This window comes from Myxocyprinus asiaticus, chromosome 9, assembly GCF_019703515.2.
Source record: "Myxocyprinus asiaticus isolate MX2 ecotype Aquarium Trade chromosome 9, UBuf_Myxa_2, whole genome shotgun sequence".
NCBI lineage: Eukaryota > Metazoa > Chordata > Actinopteri > Cypriniformes > Catostomidae > Myxocyprinus > Myxocyprinus asiaticus.
Window position 1 is genome coordinate 789,373 of NC_059352.1, and position 13,489 is coordinate 802,861.

The 13,489-nt window shown below is 38.7% G+C and overlaps 1 protein-coding gene across 2 annotated transcripts in view; it reads left to right on the forward strand.

Moving 5' to 3' along the window:
* Positions 1–2,604: 2,604 nt before the first annotated feature.
* LOC127445777 (protein phosphatase 1 regulatory inhibitor subunit 16B-like) overlaps positions 2,605–13,489 on the forward strand; it is a 78,660-nt gene continuing 67,775 nt past the window's right edge. The window contains exon 1 of one of the 2 annotated variants that reach the window (XM_051706100.1): positions 2,605–2,869. The gene's annotated coding sequence lies outside the window, so the exon portion shown is untranslated. Of the gene's footprint in view, positions 2,870–4,243; positions 4,484–13,489 lie in introns of those variants that run through there. The other variant, XM_051706101.1, reaches the window with a different exon arrangement.

Genomic DNA, 13,489 nt, shown 5'->3' on the forward strand with positions numbered 1-13,489 from the left:
CCCCACTGAAAACCCCACTGAAAAAGATGGATGGTCACAAGCCATCAAACAAAGCCGAGCTGCTTGAATTTTTGCACCAGGAGTGGCATAAAGTCACCCAACAGCAGTGTGAAAGACTGGCAGAGAGCATGCCAAGACACATGAAAGCTGTGATTGGAAATCAGGATTATTCCACTAAATATTGATTTCTGAGCTCTTCCTAAGTTAAAACATTAGTATTGTGTTGTTTATAAATGAATATGAACTTGTTTTCTTTGCATTATTCGAGATCTGAATCACGGCATCTTTTTTGTTATTTTGACCAATTGTCATTTTCTGCAAATAAATGCTCTAAATGACAATATTTTTATTTGGAATTTGGGGGAAATGTTGTCAGTACTTTATAAAATAAAACAAAAATGTTCATTTTACTTAAACACATAACTCTAAATAGTAAATCCAGAGAAACTGATCATTTTGCAGTGGTCTCTTAATTTTTTCTGTATACATCCATCTTAAACAAAACATATATACCAGAACAATAAAATATGAAGAAGAATAAAAAGAATACCTGAAAGCAGAAATCAGGGACATGCCCTGAAACCATTCAGTAAGCAAAATACAAAAAGCTCCAGTACAACAGAAATCTATCCAAAGGTCGCTGTCTCAAAACTGCTGAGGTATCCTCAGGACATGATGGAGATGATGCATTCCAGTTTTCTTTTAAATCTTACAATGCTTTAAAAAGATATATAACTTTTTTAATAAATTAAATATTGTGGAGAGACATTAAGGCAGCTATGGGAAAACCTAAGCTGAAATCCTCATGACCCAAGGAGTCCACAGACACCTACCCCATGATTTAAGAATATATGGTTCAAAAGTTACAAGCAAAAATATCCATTTTCACATCTTTTGACCCATAGGTGGCACTGTCTCAGACCATGGTCCTCATGAAGCATACCAAGTTGCGTTTCGATAGGACAAAGGGTTGCCGAGGTACAGCCTCAAATCCGTTTTCACGGCCACCTCGTTAACTATGTGTTTGCGTAACTTTTCAACAAAGTCGAAAATCTAAATTCTTTATTATCATTTCTGTGCGGCTCGGTCTGGAGATTATTTTGAGCCATTGTTTGGATAAATCGGACAAAGTTTGAAGGATGTGAAACTTTTAAACTGTAAACATCATTATCCAAGATGGCAGCTACTGTATGGGGGTTCATTTAAAACAATAAGTGGAGAGTAATCAGACAAATAAAGAATTTTTCTAGGAAAAACGGTTCAAAGGATACACGCAAAAGAAAAGTGAATTTTTGAACTGGTGGTGGCGCTGTGGAGTTTGTTCTACAGGTCCCAAATTTGCTATGGGGACTATTCCTGGCCACCCCTATCAGTGTGCCAAATTTCATCATTTTCCTACAGTGCTTGGCCCCTAATAACTTAAAATGTACTGTAGTAGTGGATCAACTATACAAAACCATAAATCTTTTTAGTTGACCTTACTTAGATTTTTAAAGGCAGTCGGTTTGCATGCATTTTCTAAGTAAACATACTTATTTGGCTCAATTAAGTGACCTTAATTATTTAAGTACAGTTAACTAGTTACAAGTAAACTTAACTCATCTGTGATTTATGTATCATTGCTTTTATTTAATTATTTATATTGAGTTAAGCACATCTTATACAGTTATTCTTCTCAGTACTTCTTAGTGCACATAAATCTGCACGTATGTAAAGTACAATTGAGTAAAGAAGACTTAAATTTAACGTGAGGTAACACTAATCACCCTAATGATGACTTCAGACCAATCTCAGCTACCAACCAGCTACAACAAAACAACAACAGTAGTCAGAAGAGTTCAAACTGCACACATTTTTAGATAATAATAATAATTTTTCTACATAAGTTCACTTGTTTTGACCAAACATACATAATTTATTCAAGCACAAGGGTTTATGGGTAACCCACACAGCTGTATAATTTTGAGTTAGCAGTACTCGAAGCCAAAATTGAAAGAACATATATATTTGAGTTATGATTCCAAAATGTGACATTTCAAGTACTGTTTAATTAGGACCACTTGATTAAAACTAGTAAGAATAGTACAAAATTAAGCTTGAGCTGAGTCAACTATTTATTTATTTATTTATATGAGATAACTACAGTGTGAGAGAAATATATAATTTTTTGGCTTGGGGATTTTTCATCCTTTTTTCCACATAAAAATACAGAGACAGCTCCATTTTGTAAGCATGTAGTAGGGGTGGTGATTTTAAGAATAGACACTGATGTAGAAAATATGTTAACAAAAGCATCAGATTATTCAAAACAAAGGAAACTTTTTTCCCCCTTAATTATAAAACCAAATTTGACAATATTTAATTATTTCAATATAATATTTATATATTAATATTTAAATATTTTACAGAATTGTACAAACTTGCAGAATAAATAAAAGGTATAACAGATATTTTTTTTTATTTAATTAAATTGCATACATCATTACAAAAGGTCTGCACCAAATTACAGTGAAAAAACAAATGTTCAGCTGTTTCATTTGACATATTGAAGTAACAACGTTAAATCTTACTCTCGAAAATTTGTTTGCTGGATATAAGTCATTAATCATTTTAAAGTGCCCTTCTTTGCATTAGAAGCAACATCTGTCAATCTCATAGGTAGACATTTAAAAGAGATGAGCAGTAATTTCCTGTAGAATGTGGACGCATGTGTGCTGCTGTCTGGCCCCGCCCGGGAGGAGTGACTCTGACTCCGGACTGAAGCTCGAGCTCTTCAGCGCCCTGCAGTTCATGCAGCACAGGGAGCGCGACACACATCACCGCGCGTTCACGCGATTCACATTTGGAATATAACGGCTGCAAGAGCGCGGTAAGTACGCACATACACGTCATTATGGATTGTGAAGTTAGATCTCCGTTTCCCCTGGAATTTATGCAGAAACTGTTTGGGGGAGAAAACAGCAGCGGGTGTTTTTTTTCTCTCATCGGCGCCTGTCGGAGTCAGACACGGAGGGGAGGAAGGGAGGAGGTTCTTTATGGAGCTATACTTGTGCCACAATTCTGCGCGCACAAAATTATATTTAGAGCGCACAAAATTTTTTTGCGTTCGCAAGATTATATTTTGAGCATGCAAAAATTTTGCAGGCAGAGTGGGTAGTAGGAGAAAGCTAAATTTAAGAATTCTGAGTAAATTCACATTTAAATAAACTTTATTCGTGCAAAATTGATTTTTGTTTGTTCAAAATGAATTTATTGTTGTTAGAAGATACAATGCTTTACAAAATTGAGTTCAAGCGTGCGCATAAAATATTATCTTGAGCGTGCAGAACATTTTCGTGCGCTCAAAATATAATTTTGTGCATGCAGAACATTTTTTTTGCACTCAGAATATCTTGCACTTGCAAAATAACTTTTTGTGCGCAATTTCATCTTGTGCATGCAGACAATTTTTTGTATGCTCAAAATATCATCTTGCACGTGTAAAATAACTTTTTGTGTGCTCAATTTCGTCTAGCATGAGCAGAACTTTTTTGTGCGCTCAAAATATAATCTTGCACATGTAAAAACTTTCTGTGCGCTCAATTTCATCTTGTACGCGCAGAACATTTTTGTGCGCTCAAAATATCATCTTGCATGTGTAAAATAACTTTGTGCGCTCAAAATATAATCTTGCACGCGTAAAATATCTACGCTCAAAATTCCATCTTGCAAAATATTTTGCACGTGCAAAAGAACTTTTTGTGCGCTCAATTTCATCTTGTGCGTGTAGAATTTTTTGTGCGCTTAATTTCATCTTGCATGCGCAGAACTTTTTTGTGCGCTCAAAATATCATCTTGCACGTGTAAAATAACTTTTTGTGCGTTCAATTTCATCTTGCACGTGCAGAAATGTTTTTTGCGCTCAAAATATCATCTTTCACGTGTAAAATAACTTTGTGCGCTCAAACTTTCATCTTGCACGCTCGGAACATTTTTGTGTACTCAAAATATAATCTTTCACGTGTAAAATAACTTTTTGTGCGCTTAATTTCATCTTGTGCGTGCAGAATTTTTTGTGCGCTCAAAATATCATCTTGTGCGCGCAGAACATTTTTTTGCACTCAAAATATCTTGCGCGTGCAAAATAACTTTTGGTGCGCTGAATTTTCATCTTGTACGTACAGAATTGTGGCACAAATATAACTCCATAGTTCTTCAGCAGCTTCCCAGCAACTTTCTGAGCGTGTGTTCGTTAAAACGGCCCTTTTTGCTCATGTTGAGCTGCTAATGCGGCATTTCAAGACACGCGCTGCGGTTTGAGTTTGTGTTGAAACAGTTTCTGTACGTGTTTCTTTGAATGTTTGGTCAAGTTGGGTCTCGGTCAGGACGATATTGTCCATCTGTATGTGTATTGATAAATATATATATACGAGTATGAATGTGTGTTTATGTCAGCGCGAGCGCAGTGAGTCTGTGGAATGCGGAGCCGTAATTTCTCCTAACGGTAATTATCGTCACTTTTAAGTATATTTTTGTTACTTTTAAGTTCTTTTAACATGAGAAGGTTGTTGCTTATGTTGTATTGTTTCTGATGTTTGATTCTGTGTGGTTTGTACGCTACTACATCGATGAAGTGCGCGATTTAAAGGGACTTAACAACTGTCTAAACTATTTTTTTTTTCATCAGTTGTCCTGTGAAAAAGCTTTACAAAGTTAAAAAAGTAGAGTTTCCATTTTTCAACAACCCTTAAAAGTATTGAAGGGATACCATGGTAGAGAACCATGGCGTTCTTTGATATGTTACTGAATGATTACCATATTCTTGTGCCAAGTTATTTAAAAATGAGAGTTGTAGGGTTTCCATCCAAAATGTTTCGCATTTTAAGCGCATTTTTAAAAATTCAACGAATTGTCGTGATGGAGTCGCTGAATGACCTCTCCCTGCTTTGGAGACAGTAGTATTTGCAAGATTGGCGCAAGTATTTCATTTTATTAAATGCATCCACAAGACATCACAGAATAAGTGTAATATCTGATATAATGTGTGCTGAAATAGCTGCGATGCCCACACACACCGCCAGTCTCCGCATACCTGGGAGCGCCCGCTCTCAAAATTGTTCTGGTGGATTGTGAGGACACACTTTATCGACCAGCTGTGGGATAAACACTTCCGAATGGGGGCCTGGGTAGTTCAGCATGGTGAGTAGAGATTGGATGCCACGGAGAATAGCGTGAAGCCTCCACACGCGCTAGGTCTCCGCAGTAACGTGTTCAACAAGTCACGTGATAAGATGCGCGGATTGACGGTCTCAGACGCGGAGGCAACTGAGATTCGTCCTCCGCCACCCGGATTGAGGCAAGTCACTACACCACCACGAGGACTTAGAGCACATTGGGAATTGGGTATTCCAAATTGGGGAGAGAATCTCCCCCACCCTCAAAAAAAAACACTTCCAAATGACAAGCGCTATGTTCAAAGAATTGTGTGCCAAGGGCTCGTCACATCAAGCTGTCGCACACTCATAACACATGCATGAATGGTCAAAACACGCCATTGTTTTGCGAATAAACCGTTTCCATCACCTTAATGTGCATTTTAACTAATGCGAAACTCTAGAAGATCCACCTCCTCCTAGCGCATTACATTTTAAGCGAATTTAGAAAGTTTATTCGCACATCAGGCATTTCCATTCAGGATTCTTATGCGCAATTTCAAAATGTGCATAAAAATAGTTGGATGGAAACCCACCTATTGTCTTGGACCCATGTCCAAAAAGCCATGGCACTACTTGAAACTCAACAGGAAATGGTGTACCATGGTAAAGTAATGCTATCAGATGGTAATACCCTGGCCACCGTGTCCTAAAAACATGATGGTACCCATGGCTGGGGCTAGAGACCTATGGACCCTTTTCACACTTCTGGGTTTTGGAACGCAGAAGTAAATGATTGCAGGGTGAACTTCGAAGTGAATGGGAAATCATGACAACTATAATTTTTGCTAACACATTTGCTCCAACAGCTGCTTTAGAAACCTCACCGCATCTGTGTTAACTCATTTTTTAAAACTAATTCCAGAGTATGTCAGTTGTCTGAGCGCAAATCATTTTCTGATGTAATTTCTCAGTGAAAGAAAAGTCCTTAAAGGGTTTGTCACAGTCCTTGACACCTCATTCAAAGTAGTCATCATAAAAAATGAAACATTTTGATCTGCTTCAGATTTATATTTGCTGTAGCTAAGCCATTTCCTCTCTGAATGAAAGCTTGAGAGATTACTGACACTCAGGTTGGACTTGTTAATGGTTGCTCTGCATTATTTGACTAATATTGAGTGTGAAAAGACAGATAGTTCTGTAGATGCTTTATTCTGAGATTGCTGAACACAATTTTATACTCTGTTAAAGATGCTGTTGTTCAAACAGGAAGGTTTAGTGGCAGTAGTGTTCGATACTGATATCGAGAGAGTAGGATGGCTGATATAAATGCCATTAAACTTAATAAAATTAAAAACAGCAAATCAGATGTACACCAAATTTCTAAAGTGAAACAAACACTTATTTTATGGAATATTTCCTCAAATCTGTATAAACAGAAAGTGTTGACTATGCATTGACAAATCTGTAGATACATTTGTCAATTTACCAGCCTGGGCTGCATTTCCCAAAAGCATCGCAAGCTTAAGTTGATCGTAAACACCACTGGCGCCAAAGGTTTCTACGTTCTGCTTAGGCTTATGATGCTTTTGGGAAGCGCAGCCCAGATTTGTCTATTGGTTTTAAGACTGATCCAAGTGGGGCCTGGGTAGCTCAGCTCCAGCCAGGTCTCCTAAGCAACCAAATTGGCCCGGTTGCTAGGGAGGGTAGAGTCATAAGGGGTAACCTCCTTGTGGTCGCTATAATGTGGTTCTCGCTCTCGGTGGGGCACGTGGTGAGTCGCGGAGAATAGCGTGAAGCCTCCACACGCGCTGTGTCTCTGTGGTAACGCGCTCAACAAGCCACGTGATAAGATGCGCGGATTGACGGTCTCAGATGCGGAGGCAACTGAGATTCATTCTCCGCCAACCGGATTGAGGCGAGTCACTATGCCACCATGAGGACTTAGAGTGCGTTGGGAATTGGGCATTCCAAATTGGGGAGAAAAAGGGGAGAAAATAAAAAAGACTGAGCCAAGTGAAAGTTGACACTCTTGTTAATCGGCCAAGTGAAAACGGTTATCGGCTGATGCCGATAATCACAATGGCCAAATATCGTCTGATTAACCGGCCTGGGCTGCGTTTCCCAAAAGCATCATAAGTCTAAGTAGATCATAGAAACCATTGGTGCCAATAGTATCTACGATCAACTTAAGCTTGCGATGCCCTTTAGCTTCTTCATGAAGAGTTCTGTTCTGCCTGTCTGATCTGTTTGCAGATGTTCTGTCATGCCGTGTCTACCTGCGGCGCTGTCTTTCATGCTTGAACTCACACTGTCAGCCATCAGACAATACACATTTCATCCCAATTCATTCTGCTGCAGAATTAACCCCCATTTTAACTGCTTGTTTGTTTGTCACTCAGTTATTAATGTGCTTTATATAAATATCCAATGATACCTCTGATGTTCTTAAGGATATCTGTTGGTTTGCATCTTAACTGCTGTGGAGTGTGTATGTATGTGTGTGTTTGTGGATGAGTTTGTGCTGTTGAATAATTCCATAAGCAGAAATCAGTTACTCATGTAATATTAACAGCAGAAGTACTGAAGGAAGTCGTTCATTTATCATTAATATTCTCTGCCCATGGTGAATGACATCAAAAGTTGTTTTATGAGCAGTGTGGACATATGGGGTTTCTCACAAACACCTGCTGCTGTAAAATCCATAAGAAGCGTTTGCTCGTGGTGATGTTCAGTTTAATAGTGACCGGAGTATAGAGTGCTTCTGTTATCTGGGGCCAGACCTGTTTACATCTAGGCTTAAAGCTTAACCGTGGGTGGATCAGATTAGGACACAATGTGTGTGTGTGTGTATGTGTCTACACTGTTGCAACACTTGCCATGATTTTGCAGTCTGAGACACATTTTTGGGGGAAGTCCCCGATATTACTTCCTTAGAAGTTCTTCTTCGTTCAGAGGTAAAAAGAAGTTCAAAACAGCCGAGCAATGGCATACTGTTTACAATCATTCAGACACCGCCCACACCCCTGGGGGCGTTGTTTTGGAGGGGCATTTAAATACGTGACAACAGTTGACAACAACAACACGCAACAAACATGGCAGCGGTGAGAGAAGACAAGTATCGCAAACATCTGGCATTGCTACAGCTGACTAGGTAGCCAAAGTTATATCACAGATTGGATAACGTTAGCTTACTTTTTGGACACAGTTTGTCGATGCCGAAATAAAGATTTGAGCCAGGACGTTTCCAAGAACAGTCTGAGTACTTTGGTGCTCGACACCTCATCTACACTCTTGCCCTTCATCCTTTTCATTGCTTTTCCAAATTTGCTTTGGATGTTTCTCCATGTTGCTTTGCCTAATTCCAAGTCATCAACACCAAGCTTCATAGCAATTTCCTTCCAGGAGTTCTAGGCCATCTTGGGGTCTTTAATGTCTCTACGCAAACGATCGTAAAGATGTGGGTATGTCTGCAACAGGTCATCAACTCGGCACTCCAACGTCTTCAAGTTGATGTTGTTACTTATTACCCGTTACCTGTGTCTGACCTCGACGGACTGGAGCGATGAAATGAACCGGAAAAGAAGTCCCCAGTCACACCCACTTATCACATCATCATCTTGGACCAATGGCAGTAAGAAGGTGATTAGCAGACGGTATGACATTTTCCTCAAAGTTTGCCCAAACGAGTTTTGCAAACCACTGAAACGAACAACAACAACAACAACAAAAAAACCTTGATTTTGGCCAGATGAACTTGAATGACATCAAGTATTAGAAAGTAAAACGCTGTTCTAGTGTGGATGAGAGGTGCAAAGGTAACAAAATCAACGTGCTTTAAAGTGAAAAACGGATTAGTGTGAACGGGGTCTGAGGCAATGGTTTTACTTGATGTGCAAAACAGCTGTTTACTTGCACTGAGATAGTGTGCACGACTGAGGATACTTAATGTGTCTGTACAGATGAGAGGGATATTGCTTTCTAAAGATTCATCTGCAGTTTCTCTTCTTGCCCAATATGTCCTCCATACCACTGCAGTGCAGTCATATTGCACATATGAATGTGATTGTGTTTACATATGTCACTTTACCATGTGAGATTGTGTTCATGAGGACTCTCAGCCAATCAGATACAGCATTGCATCCTGTACAGGAAATGACCTCACAGGCCGGGCCAGTAACTGTGTGTGTGAGGAAGCTGCTGATGCCGCGGTGACTTGCTAGAAGACTTTTCCTTGCATTGTTGCATGGTGAACTTGAGCCAACACACACAACCGCTCTCAGAAGTCAGAAGTCTATAAGAGAGCAGATTAGTGTTTAATTCCTGTGTTGTTTGCAGTTATATGCAAGTTACATGAAATTAACAAACATCACCATCGATTCAATGTTAAGAATATTAAGCAAACCAAACAAACCACCAGATTTAGCACCAGATTTGTTGACGTGTTTGGTTACAGGTGTGACTAGAAGTGCTGCAATCCATAAAATAGGTTGTAAATTAATTATTGCATAATCTTCAGCACAGTCATATTGCAATATAAACATGAATTATAGAAGAGGGAGAAACTGTCGTTTAGTTATATAATTGTGATAAAGATAGATGAGTCTTGTTTGATCAGGTTTAAGGTTCATCAATTGAGAACATATTTCCTCACACCTTAATCGTTGTGTAATCATAGTATCAGCAAATTCTAAGATGATGAATTGATGCAAAACCCTTCATGTTTATGTCTTGATGTTGTGAATGATGTTGTGAAGAGGTCATGGGTTTTGTTCTGTGTTCAAAGAAATATACAGTGGCAAGAAAAAGTATGTGAACCCTTTGGAATTAGCTGGTTTTCTGCATTAATTGGTCATAAAATGTGATCTCATCTTTATCAAAGTAACAAGACAAACACAATGTGCTTAAGCTAACAACACGCAAACAATTATAATCTTTCATGTCTTTATTGAACACATCCCTTTAAATATTCACTATGCTGGGGAAAAAGTAAGTGAACCCTTGGATTTATTAACTGGTTGATCCTCCTTTGGCAGCAATAACATCAACTGAGTGTTTCCAGTTCAGAAGGAATTTTGGATCATTCTTCCTTACAGAACTGCTTCAGCTCAGTCATATTCTTAGGATGTCTGGTGTGAACGGCTCTCTCGAGGTCATTCCACAGCATCTCTATTGGGTTAAGGTCTGAGCTCTGACTGGGACACTCCAAAAGGTGGATTTTCTTTTTTTGAAGCCATTCTTTACTTGCTGAGCTACCCAGGCACCCATACTGTAGGATATCTTGTGAAACTTGGAAATTCATTTTTCCCTTGATGATGGCAAGCGGTCCAGGCCCCGAAGCAGCAAAGCAGCCCCAAATCATGATGCTCCCTCCACCGTACTTAACCGTTGGGATGATGTTTTCATGTTGGTATGCGGTGCCCTTTTTATGCCAAGTGCGGCATGTTCTTCCCAAACAATTCAACCTTACTTTCATCAGTCCACAAAACATTTTCCCAGTAGCGTTGTGGAGTGTCAAGGTGGTCTTTGGCAAACTTTAGGCAGCAGCAATGTTTTTTTTGGAAAGCAGCAGCTTCCTTTGTGGTGTCCTGCCATGGACACCATACCTGTTTAATGTTTTCCATATAGTAGACTCATGAACAGAGATGTTAACCAGTTCCAGTGATTCCTTCAAATCTTTATCTGTCACTCTAGGGATCTTTTTTGCCTCATTGAGCATTCTGTAGTGATCTTGACTGGACGGCCACTTCTAGTGAGAGTACCCACAGTACTAAATTATCTCCATTTATAGACAGTTTCTCTAATTGTGGACAGATGAATATCTAATGTCTTCGAGATAACTTTGTGTCCCTTTCCAACTTTATGCAAAGCAACAATTCTTCTGAGATTTTTATAAGTCAGAGTAGCTCTAACCCACACCTCCAATCTTGTTTCATTACCTGGATGCCAGGTTTACAAACTCCTGACTCTTATTAGCTTTTGTTGACATCATTAGCCTAGGGGGTTCACTTACTTTTTCCAACCTGCACTGCGAATGTTTGAATGATGTATTCAATATGTACAAGAACAATACAATAATTTGTGTGTTATTCGTTAAAACAGATTGTGTTTGTTCATTATTGTAACTTAGATGATCAAACCTGATTTTATGACAAATGTATACATACATGCAGTTAATTCCAAAGGGTTCACATAGTTTTTCTTGCCACTGTTCAATGATTGCCCCATAGACTTACGTTGTATATGCATTATTTGAAATGTTTTGTGTTTTTACAAAGTTGAATGAGTATAAATTATTTTCTGATATAACTGGCAACATGTTTTGATAATGCACATGCTGTTGATAGAAGGGCTGAATAATTATGACAAGTTATAATTGCAGATTATTTCTCTTGATATTGGCATTGCGATTAATTTCAATTAACAGAACTGTCTGCATGCCAGGTTTTTTACACAGGCTACACTTCCAAAACAAGATGAGATTTGCTATTTTATACATCAGTATTTTAACCCAGAATTTTATTTTAAAATTAGTTGTGTACACACAGTGATTCATTTATAAAACATAAGCAACTCAGTTTATTTTCATATAATGATGAGTCAGGTTGTAAACCCATTGGTTGAAGAAGTTTCATTATCAGTCAAGAGACTAAAACAGCTTTCTCTACAAAAATGGTCCTTCAAATGTGTGAAATACTGTAGATAGTAACCGCCTACCAATTTCCCATCTGTAGGATTGTGTATTTGTGTGTGTGTGTGTGTGTATGTGTGTGTTGCCCCAAAGGTTAAGATGAATCAGGATTGGTACCAGATATTTTGCGTTTTTCTTCAACAAGTGCAATCTTTTCTTTTACCTTCCTGTACCATCCCTGCTACAGCTCAGCTGTGTGTGTGTATGTATGTATGTGTGTGTGTGTGTGTGTGTTTGTGAGTTTGCATCGTTCGCTGGCAGAGCAGTTTTGCACAGCACTAGTTGTATGTCATCTATGCGTGTTTATGCTGCGGACTGGCCTCATTATTCAGAGGCGACAGCAAATGCAGCTTTTCAACCACCAGCACACATCCATAATTCACATGCAGTTCAGTATGATATTTTTCATTCATTTATGTCCTCTGCGTTACATCTGTTAGATCGGATGGGATCACTTTTTCATCAACTTTAGTCTTAAAATCAGTTCCTCCTCCTACTGTCTGGTATGAAATATTGATGAGACAGAGCAGTCGTTACTCCAAAGCTTTAAATGCTGCTATAGAAAGAACCATTATATCCCAGCATCCTCTGTTTTGGGACTGTCTCACACCCCTCTTTAATTGGCTTTAAATCTAGAGAGAATCACCTGCCATGTCTTCAATTTAATTTGACATTTAGAAACCGTTTGGAGGAGATAACAGGACTGGTACGGTGAGGAAGGGGGTGTGTGGGAGATTGTTATGGAGAAATGAGGTCTGATTGTATGTGCACGTGTCTGGAAGTGACATAATCATCGACAGGGTTGAACTGATAGCCTCTGTGGAGGACACTGGTAAGTTGGCTGGAAATCAGTAGTCAATGGAGTTCACCAGCAATAAGGAAATGTTTGAGAGAAACAGAGATGGAATGAGAGATGTACTGATGATGCAAACAACTGCAGTCACACATTGACATGATGCTGAAAGCTGAAGTTTGTCATTTTAATGCCACTAGAGCGTTACCAAATTAAACTGCAAAAAAGATTTCTCGAACACTGTCCCTGTCAAAGCAATTGGTATGAAAGCAATACGGACTCGTGTATGTAAGTGAACTGCTAGTGTTGAAGTAGTTTTTGCAGAAGTCAAACACTATATTATAATTAGGGCTGGGCAAAAATATGGATTTTCCGATGCATCGCGATCCTCGTTTGAACAATATTGTTTCTTAAACCCCAAGATCGATCTTTTACTCTGTTGCAACCCTCTATTAATGCAAGTAAATCACTTGCATGTGCAACCAAATCTCACATTATGCAACCAAAAATATCTATGATTAGCCACTGGCTGATATATGTTCAGATTTCACTCAGCAGTGATTGAGTAGTATAGTGGAGAAGTTATTGGAGCCCTTTCACTGCATGTTGAGAGTAAAATTTGGTTTAACTTGTTCTTTGTGTCCAAAGACGAGTCCAGAAATCCATTTGTCTTTGCATAATGTCTCTTTTATTATCCTTTCTGTTTTTTTAAAGTCAGTTGTTGATCGAAAAAGAAAAAGAAAAAAAGAAACATTCAATTGTAATCATACATGGATGTGCTAAAGAAATTCGGCACGACTTCTCGCATTATTTGCTACTGGCTGATGCCGCTAGTCTTAAAGAGACAGTACCGATAAAGCACGTTTTCTACAG